We start from the raw sequence: 11,587 nt of genomic DNA, 5'->3' as shown, positions 1-11,587 counted from the left end.
CAAAAGGCCAACAGAAAAATTCACACACATTCCCAATGTATTGTCTAAATATTATTTGTTGCTTCCTTTTCTCTGCAAGCTATTTCCAGGTAGTCTTCCTCTTGAGCAGAGACAGCTTCAAATTATCAAAAGTAAATGCTACAGAAGAAGGCATTCTTTCCTTTAATGAGCAAAATTTACTGAGCAAGGCTTCCCACAAGAAATACTGAGAAGGGAGTTCTGATGAAATGAAAGAAACAGTGGCACTAATCCAGATCCCACATCAACTGTCTGATTTGATGTAAGAAGAAGCAGAAGCCAGTGTGGTGTAGGCGTTTAAGTGTTGGACTCTGGAGACCCAAATCCCCTCTCAGCCATGGAAATCCATTGGGTTATTTGGGGCAAGTTACATTCAGTCTTAGAGGAAGGCAAAGGCAAACCTTCTCTGAACAAATCTTGCCAAGAAAATCCTGTGATAGATTTGCCTTAGGGTCACCTTATGGTTGTCAATGGCTTGAAGGTACACAACAACAAGAAGAGACAGGAAAAATAAAACCTTGGACAGAAAAGAAGGGAAAGAATCTAGTTCTTTTTTAATTTTCCTAATGGCAGCTAATGCACACTGATGCAGCTTTTTAAAAGGACTAAAGTATGTTGGAAATGAAATCAGATATCCCAGAAGATATTGCTTGTATGCCAGTTTAATATTTTAACCATCTTATGATTTGGATATGACCAGAGAGAAGACCGGAAATTGGGAGTTAATAAACTGGGACAAAAAGGTGTTTTCTTTTTGTTAAGTGAAAGAATAAGCAAAATTCAACATGAGATTCTTGGGGGGGGGAAAGAAAGAAAGCTTCTGGTTTCCGTTAAGAGTGAGATGGACTGAACATTGCTTGCTGTCTAGGCTAATGAATTTCGCTATTCCCCTGAATTGTGTGGGAATGGAAAGATATATACTCATTTCACATATATACTGTACACTATAATGGTTTGAGGCTGGGTGTTCAGAAGAGGTAATTCCTTGTACAATCCAATACACTAACCATCAGATGAAACCCTATGCATGTTTATTGCAACTGTGCTAACTGTCTTTCAGAGGACTGATCTGAATTTTCCAGTGTAAACTTGAAGTCTAAGAAAAGCCTGTAAAACCAGTTGACCAGAAGCTCGAATAGCACATGCACATACACACACATTAATATACTCTGGGCAATAACAGCTCTACAAGAACAAGTATGAAGTCTTTGAACAGCTATGGCATATTCATAGTCCCCAAGTTTTCATTCCATTACAGAATAAGAATTATTCTTATCTCATAGAGAGCCAGGGTGGTGTAGTGCTTTGAGCATTGGACTACAGCTCTGGAGACCAGGAATCAAATCCCTGCTCAGCCATGGAAACCCACTGGATTTACTTAGGCAAGTCACACTATCTCAGTATCATAGGAGGGCAAAGGCAAACCCACTCTGAACAAATCTTGCCCCCCCCCCTCCATGATATCTTCATCTTAGGGTCACCATAAATTGCGAACAACTTGAAGGCATGCAACAACAACAATCCTAAGGCCCTTATTTTCAACATTTTTATCAATGATGGGGTGGAGGGAATCCTTGTCAAGTTTGCAGATGACACAAAACTGGAGGGGGGCCTAACACATTGGAAGAAAGGAACAGAATTCAAAAGGATTTAGATAAACCAGAAAAGTGAGAAAAATTAAAATGAAATCCAACAGAGACAAATGCAAAATGCTACATTTAGGTCTCAAAAACCAAATGACTAAATACAGAATGTGGGATACATCGTTCAGCTATACAACATGCAAAAAAAGAACCTTGGGGTTATTGTTGGTTGTAAATTGAACATTAGCCAGCAGTGTGATATTGCACAAAAAAAGGTGAATGTTATTTTATTCTGCATAGTTTCCAAGTCAAGGGAAGTAATAGTCCCTCTACATTCGGCATTGGTCAAGCTTCATCTGGAATACTGCATTCAGTTCTAGGCATCTCACTTTAAATAGGTTATAGACAAGATGGAACCAGTTCAGAGAAGGGCGACGAGGATGATAAGAGATATCAAGAACAAAATGTATGAGGAAGGGTTGAAGGAGCTGGGTGTGTTCAGCTTGGTGAAGTGAAGATGGATGGGTGCTATGGTCACATTCCTTAAATACCTCAAGGGCTGCCACAAAGAAGAGGAGCCAGGCCTGTTCTATGCTGCCCTAGAGAGTAGGACCAGATCTAATGGTTTTAAGTTACAGGAAAGTAGATTCTGGCTGAACTTTAGAAGGCCCATTCCACCCCTATGATTCTATGACTCTATGGGCTAAGTGGTAACCTTTAAATATTTTTGCCCAGCTGTGGTCATGAAAGACGAATGACAGTTCCCTGGAAAATCTACATCTGTTTAACAATGAATTTACAGTGGGCCCTTGATATCCACTGTGGTTTGGATCATACACCCATGTACCCACACCGCTGGTACCACGATCCATGGATGCTCAAGTCCTATTAAATACAATGGCATAATAAAATGGTGTCATTTGCATAAAATGGCAAAAACAAGGTTTGCTTTTTGAGAGATGAAGAAAAACCTTTCCTGTCCATATTCACTTCAAGACAGAGAGTTTTATACAGTAATGTTATGTTCTCCAACCCCTTCCCCACTTTCTCTTTTCCTTTTTCCACTTTCCGTAAAAGCTGCAAGTATTGTAACCTTCCTTATCTGGCAGTTAGTCCATCCTCACAATTATTCTAGTTGACTCTTTCTCCACCTTTTCAATATCCTTTTTAAAATGGAAGGAGCAGAATTGTAAACAGTATTCCAAGTGTGTCACACCAGACAATTATTATGGCATTTGAAAACAAAAGTGAGGCCTATTCTCCCGCTCCCTCCCTCCCTCCCTCTCTCTCTCTCTCTCTTTCATGAAGCTAAATTATTGAAGAAATAGGTAAAGGGATATTGTAACACTTTTGAGGCTAACTGAAAAAAAAGAAGTTGATAGCATGAGATTTCATAGACATGCATCCTCGGATGCATGTTAGGAAGTATGCTACAAAAACTCATGCTACCAGCCTGCCTGCCTATCTGCCTTTCTTTCTCTAACTTTCTGTTAGTCTCAAAGGTGCTACAAGATCCCTTTGCATACTGATTTTCCAGACAAACATGCTATGTCTTTGAATGGTACTGAAGAAGTAACACAAAACACAGATGAAGAGGGAAGAGACGAAGTATTTTGAAAGAAAGGAAATCAATCCATACCATTAAGCAAGCCAAGATGATCCAGCATTAAAGATCCATTACCTTCTGCAGGGATAGGTAATCTAGCACTCTCCTGATGTTTTGAATTACAATTTCAATTACAACCAGTTCATGAGGGTAAGGAGTAGGAATAGGCAACTTCGACCATCCCCACAACTGCCCTCAATTCGGGGGGTAAGGAGTCAGGAAAACCTAATGATAGATATAAATGAACACAGATCATCTAAGAAATCCTTTACCATCAGGTGATAATGGCACCCAGCAGATCAAATCCCACCACTGAGTCCCATTTCTTTATTTTGGACCAATTCATATGTTAAAATTTATAAACAGAAATTGATTTTCTGGCCCTTTCTCTCACTTAAAATGGTTACAAACTTCCCTCGCTGAACCAAGAAAACTATGAGGATCTAGAGAAGTCATCTTGAGTCTCAACTGTAATGCAAATACAAGGTATAATAAAGCAAATTAATAATTAATTAATAATTAAATGGCTGAGATATTTAACAGCCCAGTTCAAGATTACATTCTGGTTTTAATCACATTTCTTGCGTATCATCTGGTGCCCACATTAGTATCAGTCCTCAGTGTTCTCCCTCCTTAACTGAAGCACACACATGCTCTAGACATCTGAAACAAATTGAAAATGCTTGCAATTCCTCAGGAAATTAGTTCACATAGGAGAAGACGAAATAAAGAAAGGCCATAAAATCCATGACTTCTGGGTGAAGATGACTTTCTGATAGGATTTTATGGACTCTCTTAGACCTTCTCCAGATCCATGTCTGCTAAAACATGACTAAGAGAGTTCATTCCCTAGAAGAAAACATATTATTTGAAACTAGGTTCTCTCATACCTTCTTTCCCTCATAAGACATAAAAGAGGAAATATAGATATAAATTCTGTGCTCTGTGCCTCTACATGTAGTGTTCTGTGGATGACGAGGGAATTAGTCCACAAGAAGTTATGGTAGGTAACTTTAGACCCTGGTGTTAATGGGGTGGTGGGCTGAGACAGCAATGAACATTCTTTTGTTGTAGCAAATATCAAGAGTCTTGTGGCCCCTTAAAAACAAGCAGATTTATTGGAGCATAACCTTTTATAGCCCATAGTCCACTTCATCAGATGCCTAAAGTGTTATTCACAGTTGGCAGGATACGCTAATAAAGGTATCACTCTTTTGATGGCTTTCTTTTATCTTGTATATATGATCAACATGGCTACACCATATGTGTTTCCTGGGTTTGAAGATAATAGATTTTGCCACAACAGAGAAATCCTAAACAAGATGGAACTAAGGACCAGGACTTAACTCTTTGAGGTTTCTACCTCCAGCAAAGATAAAACTTTTTCTTTGGGACTCTAATTGGCTGAATTTTACCTATACAGCACCTAAGGGTTACCAGATGTAGCATTACACAGACTTTTTAAGAAATTAAGTGTTTTCTGCCACTAATATATTTTGGGGGCACCTATATTTTCTCCCTACATTGTAATATAGCTAATTTTATTGTGAAGTACTAGTTAGTCCCTAATTCACTAGTTAGTGTTTATAATAAAGTTTATCAGTTCTAAATACTGATATTCCATTCTTCCACTGAAAGGACTTTGGAACAATTTACAAATATTGTATATGTCACTCATCAGGATGCTGTGTTATGAGGTTGTTTCTACAAATCAAGCTGCTGGTAATGGCACAGGAGCAAACCAGGCCAATTTTTATCTGCTCAGCAGACAACCCCAAATACATATGTGTTAAATACATGTGTGTTAAATATAAAATAAAAAGCAAGCATCAGAATTAAAGAGTGAAATCTGTACCACTCACAACTGCAATTATTATTATATTTAAATAGACAATTTTAAAACACACACAGACAAACACCAGTGATTAAAATATTCTAGAGCTGCCAAGAGGCAGATGTAGTAGACATGGAAGGGGGATATCATGTAACCATCTCTGGACTGAAAAACCTAGGAAAGTTTGGATTACTGAATGCTTCTGGTTTGTTTTTTGCCCTCACATGAGGCCAATATGCTCCAGGAGGTGATCTTTTAAACTTTAAATTTCTCTGAAGATGCCAGCCACAGATGCTGGTGAAACATCTGGAAGAAACTTTTCTGGAGCATGGCCACATAGCCCGAAAAAACCACAAAAAACCATGGATGCCAGCCATGAAAGCCTTCGACTTTACATCTTTTAAACTGTTTAAAAGCATAGTGTATTTATTTAATTTATTATTTTGTGTGATTGCTTTTTTACAAAACATTACAATTGGTTTTAGCTGTATTTTATTATTTTTTTAGTCAACACAGTAAGCAACCTTCACTCCCATATTGGAAGAAAGGCAGAATATCAACAAAATAAATACTAACCATTAAACTCATAGATATGCTCCATGATATCCCCCATCTCATTCATTTCTATTTCTGTGTAACTCCAACAGTGACATCCATTGCAAGTAACAAGTAAGAATAAGAGCAAAGGAATCCATCAAATGCCACATTTTTAAAGCTATTGCATGAAAATGGAATGTAAGACTTCCAGATTGTCAAGGAGAAAATTTCAGTCTCCAAAAAGCCTATAATGAGGCATTGGAACAGCAAAGCCTGAGCCACTTAGGATTCATGATGATCCCATTCTAAATGAGAGGTCAAATTGTTTTCCTGTGAAGTCATTTCTCACAAATCCTAAATGCTTGGTAACTGGAAAGGCACCTGGCACATCACTGGAACAAGATTAAGCCCAGTCTAAATAAACATTTTCTTTCACCAAAATGCAGTGTCCTTCACTAGCTTCACATAAGGCAAGCAAATCAGTTGTAGATCTCCCTATTGAACTGGACCCCTTAGCTACGAGCTCATAGTTTACTGAAGGGAAAAAAGTGGAGTATGTATGTATGTATGTATTTTGGAACACAGATATAAGAAAAAGAAAGGAGCTGATTTATTTTCTGCTTAATTTGCCAAGTTGCTATCATGCCAGAAGGCAGTGGAGGAACCATGTCCTCTCATGCTAACCGAGTTCCTCCCTACTGAAAGAACTGAAAGCTCAATCTTGAGACCTCAGCTTGAAGAAGTAAAGTTCGCAGAGTTTGCTCTCATATATTTTCATCACATGTTCTAAAGAGTAAGGAAGGGAAAGTAGCTTAGCACTGAAACATATCCAACATCTCTATGGAAACACAGGATGCACTATTTCCCTCAAATGAATATTTTACATCTTCTTGGATCATTTCAAGTAACTTCTAAGACTTTCCTAGATCTTTAATTATATATTCTACAGTGCTATTAGAAAGAATGTACAGTTGTTTTATAGTCACACAATAACCTTTGACTTTACTTTGACTAAATGATAATGAGTCATAAATCCAGTGATTAAACTTCAGGGTGGGATTAGAACTCGAGTTTTCCAATGTTTCTGTCCACCACACCACCTTGCCAATATCTGCCAATATCAAATCAAATAACATTTATTTTTGCTATGGCTTTCTGCCAAAGACATCTTGATACGTAGCAGCTTATGAACAAGACATTGGTTTTTCCTCAATCCAGCTAGTAAAAAAAGTTATAGAAATTTTAAAGGAATGGTGAAGGGGAATAGGTTTTCTGTTTTGTTTTTTGTTTTTGTTTTGTTTTTGTTTTTTGGAAAAAAATGAAAATGCTTAGACAATTTTAAAAATGCAATATTTAAAAAAACCTTTTAAAATGAAAGTAATTTTGTTACTGTTTTTGTCCATTCCCCCCCACCCCCAAATTGCTACTTTAAGAACATAAAATGTATTACGAGTGGGTGTTGAAAAGTTCCTGGACTGACTCACTTCCCAAAAGTGTCACTGTAGCTTGAAAAAGTGTATTGTAAATTGCCAATTTGCAAGACCAAAGCTCTAAATTCTGATTTTTTTCAGATCATTGATAGAACCTGTGGCATTTTCAAGTGCTGAACTCTGGGACATCATGAAGTTCCTGCTCCTGCAGAAGAAAGCTCCAATGGAAATCCATGAGTGTATAATGCAAACATTGGGCCCGAACAGACAGTCCAAAATAAAGCTGCTTCAGGCCACTTTGGAATTGTGCTGTTTAAATGATGCATGTGTCCTAAGAGGCCAGAAGCCATGCTAAAGCCACCCTCCAATCCTAAGGACTGGAGCACAGCTTTGACGCAGCTTCTGGCCTCCTAAGATGCGTATGTCATTTAAACAGCATTCCTTCAAAGTGACCTGAAGCAGCTTTATTTTGGCCTGTCTATTCGGGCTCATTGAGTGACAAGTGCCTATGATACTCAGCTGTGAAGAACTGTTGTGCCAACTTTCAGCATGGGCCTGTTACAGACTGCCAAAATAAAGCTGCTTTGGGTCTCTTTGGAAGTATGCTACTTAAATGATGCATGGGTCCTAAGAGTCCGGAGGTCGCGCCAAAGCCACACTCCATTCCTAAGCACTGGAGTGCAGCTTTGGTGCAGCTTCCGGATTCTTAGGATGCATGCATAATTTAAACAGCATACCTCCAAAGAGACCCGAAGCAGCTTTATTTTGGCAGTCTGGAACAGGCCATGGAGATTTTTAGACCAAAGATGAAGAAAGGCCTTCAACAGCATCAACTTTTGAAATTGTTGAGTGTGTTCATGACCTGATTTTGGCAGACTGGTGAATTTCAACTAGGACAATCACTGAGACATTAGACAAATCCTGGCAATGCACTGGGTTTATAATTAATAAACAGTTATCTATGCAAAAGCTCTCAGCTAAGTGGGTGCCCAAATGTTTGAATGTTGACCAGAAACAAAATGTAGTGGATATCTCCAAGTTGATTTTGCAGCATGTTGAGTGATCTAGTGATAATTTTTTGAAATTACTCATCACTGTTGATGGAACATAGGCAGGTTACAGACTGCCATAAAGTACGCGCTCTGTGTGTACTAGGGTTAGGAAGGGCCGTATTAGGGTTAGGAAGGGTCTTACCTTCCTCACGGCCCTTCTTCCTAGTACGCACGGAGCGCGTCCTTAATGGCAACGCCCATCCACATGGGCACCGCCATTTTGACATCTTGGACGCAAAGCGTCCAGACATGTCGCGGCGGAAGTGACGCCGCGAGGGCACACTTCGCCCCTTGCAGCGCCACTCCCGCATTTTGAAAAGGAGTGCCATTTCGGCGCTCCTTTTTCGCTGCGCCGGGAAGCCTCGCGGTCTGGCCGTTGGGGCTTCCCTCCGCAGCGAATGGCGGCGGCAGGAAAATGGCCACTTGAAGGCAGTCTGTAACCTGCCAAAGTTATAACACTATGATCCAGAGACCAAACAATAGTCCTTGCATTGGCAGCACTTAATTCTATGTGGCCAAAGAAATTAAAGACTCAAAAATCAGCATGAAAGGTCATGGCCACAGTTTCTTGGGATAAAGGATAACTGACTATTGCCAGAAATGCCAAAACAGTTAATGCAGAATATTACTATAATTTGCTGTGCTGATTAAAAGAGGCATTGAAGGAAAAATGGTGAGGGAATCTTCAGAAAGGTGTTCTCTTTTTGCAGGACAATGCACGTATTCATGATGGATGTTTTGAAGAATTTGGAGTTAGACCATCCACTTTCCTTCCTAGCTCTTGCTCTATTTTACTATGCCCTGTTTCCAAACCTTAAAAAGAGTTTGAAAGGAAGGACATTTTTAAATGATTCAGAGTTGATAGCAGCAGCAGAGCAGTATTTCAGTGACTAGACATCAGAATTTTTTTGGAAGGGTTAAGAAAACTTGAGAACTAGTGTGCCAAGTGCACTGAACCTGAGAGTGAATATGTGGAACAGTAGTATGTAAGTTTCAAGGCTGTCAGTCATTCCCTTCTTGGTTGGGCTGACAACTTTTGAGCACCCCAATCATCTATATAATTTTGGCATTACATGATCATGTTTTATAGACTAACAGTACAATTTATGCAGAATATAATTACAAAATGAACTCAGTTTTATTTATTTTAAAATTTCTGCTACTCATGAAACTTAGTCCTGAACTGTAACATCTAAACTACAAGGAGCTTCTGGTTTTGCCATTTTGTGGAGCTAGCAAAACTGCCCCAATAAAAGAGAATAAATCAACTTTAGTAAAACAAAAAATATTATTTTGTTTACATCAGTTCTTCAGACCTAATACACTTGTGTCTATAAAATGAACTGACAAAAGGAAACCAAGACCATGCAAATTTGTGAAAGACCACCTTTCTTTTCAAGAGTTCTTATAGAACTGTTTATATATGTTTTGAGGATTATATGTATATTTTGAGGATTGCAGATTCTGATAGGATTCTTTTCATTCTGGCTGATGTAGATTAATGAGTGGCTTCTACACATTGTTTAAGGGCACTACAGAGAAAGTCAAAAACCAGCACATTAAATCTAATGCTGTGTAGTATTAAGGTAGTTCCTTAGTACAGAACTGTCTTGCTAAAAGCGATCTTACGGTTTTGGATTTATTTTTGGTTTCTACAGAATTTTAGATGAAAGCGTAAAATCTTCTTGTGGCACAAACTTATGTATGAGGTTTTGTGGATCCTGATTGATATCACCTGCCAACTATCCTTTCAAACGTGCATGTATAAACAATTAAAAGTTGTTTTTAAAAGAGTGTTTTCTCTCTAGAAATAAGCTGAAAAACAAAGCATGCTAATGAACACATTTCAGTGGGAATTTTTCCACTTCTAGATGTACTTTCACAATAAAATTGGACACATTGGCAGTCAAGGCAAAGCTAATTAATAAAACAGCTGCTCTTGGGACTTTAATTGTCCACTGTGCTCCTTCCCATTTGTGTCCAAGACAGCTTCCTTTCAAACCTAATAGCTACCGTCTATATAGAGCCCTTGGCTAAAAGCTCTCCTGTTAGTCTTCCTCCAAATACAACTCTATCGTGTATTGCCACTGGGAAAAAAGAGGGGTTTAAAATATAATCTCTTATCAGTACTCTCTTTAAACCTGCCAAAGCAATTAAAATCCACATGGTATATATACATTACTGAAAAGAAGACCTGCAGACTTTCAAATGCTTAAATTATATGGAGCGCCTTGCTATTATATTTTTTTAAACACAACTGCCTTGTAAAAGTATCATTTAATTGCATGTAAAGGAAAGGATGCCTAATGAGTCTGCAATGGTTCAATAAACCTTTCATTGCCCTAAATTGTAATTTAAATTCAGGCCTCTTTTGTTGTGTCAGTCACAAGAAGATTATACTCAGTATCTCTTTGGGCTGCCAATTACAACAAACCACTTAGCTATAAGATGTTTTAAGTTTTGTTCTCTTGCCTGCCTAGCAAGTTAATAGGCTGAAATGTCAAGATGACTGACCAACAAGCTAGGGCCCAAGATTTATGGCTTTATTATTTGGTGATTTAAATTAATGGTAACAGGCAGACAGATTACTTAGTAGTACTGACTAAAGGGCATGGCAATACATGCACAGGACATGGTAATAACTGTCCAAACGAAATTAAAGATGCTAGCATAAGAAATCCCCAGACAATAGCATAGGTCTCCATATGTACATGTATATGTACAACAGGATGCGAAATATGTTGGCCTTCTAGATATTGTTGAACTGCCAACTCCCAGCGGCCCAGCCAGCATAGCCAATGTGGATGAATACTGGAAGTTATAGTCCAACAGCAGGTGGAATGCCATGCCATTCTCACCCCTACTTTTGAGAACTGAAGCCTGTTGTTGTGTTTTCAGCCCAACTTTGCTAGTTGCCAGTTCAAGCCATTAAGAGCAAAGAACTTTTTTAGCAACTGGTTCTCACAAGATTGTCTCCTACTAGTGGTGAGGTAGGCATATATTTTAAGATAATAACAGAACATGTGCTTCCTTAAGGCATGTTTTCAAGTTAGCCCACAGAAGCTACATTTTGGGAGGAAGTAATCAGACAAGTAAATTCTTATGCAAAGCGATCTTGTAGCACCTTTGAAACTAACTGAAAGAAGCAGGTATCAAGAGCTTTCATAGACTTTAGCCTACTTCCTCAGATGCATCTCAGAAAGTAGGCTGGTCTACAAAAACTCATGCTACCAGCTTCTTTCTTTCAGTTAGTTTCAAAGGTATTACAGAATCCCTTTGCATACTGATTTTCTAGGCTAACATGGCTATGTTATGAGTAAATATGGTATTGGAAAGTTCCTTGGTATTGAAGCATGTGCATTTTCTTTGAAATTATTTACCTGTTTCTTGGAAATTAACAAATGGCCAATGGAAGTGGATTTTTGTTCCCTTTTGACTGCTAAAAAATTGATACTTTGTTACTGGAAAGATAATTTTCCTTCACCTGGGATCCAATGGGTAGAGAAGATCTAATCATGGTTGAAACA

Source organism: Sceloporus occidentalis, unplaced genomic scaffold (genome assembly GCF_023333645.1).
Source record: "Sceloporus occidentalis isolate IW3139 unplaced genomic scaffold, rSceOcc1.0.p SCAF_6, whole genome shotgun sequence".
Classification (NCBI taxonomy): domain Eukaryota; kingdom Metazoa; phylum Chordata; class Lepidosauria; order Squamata; family Phrynosomatidae; genus Sceloporus; species Sceloporus occidentalis.
This window is presented reverse-complemented; position numbering follows the sequence as displayed.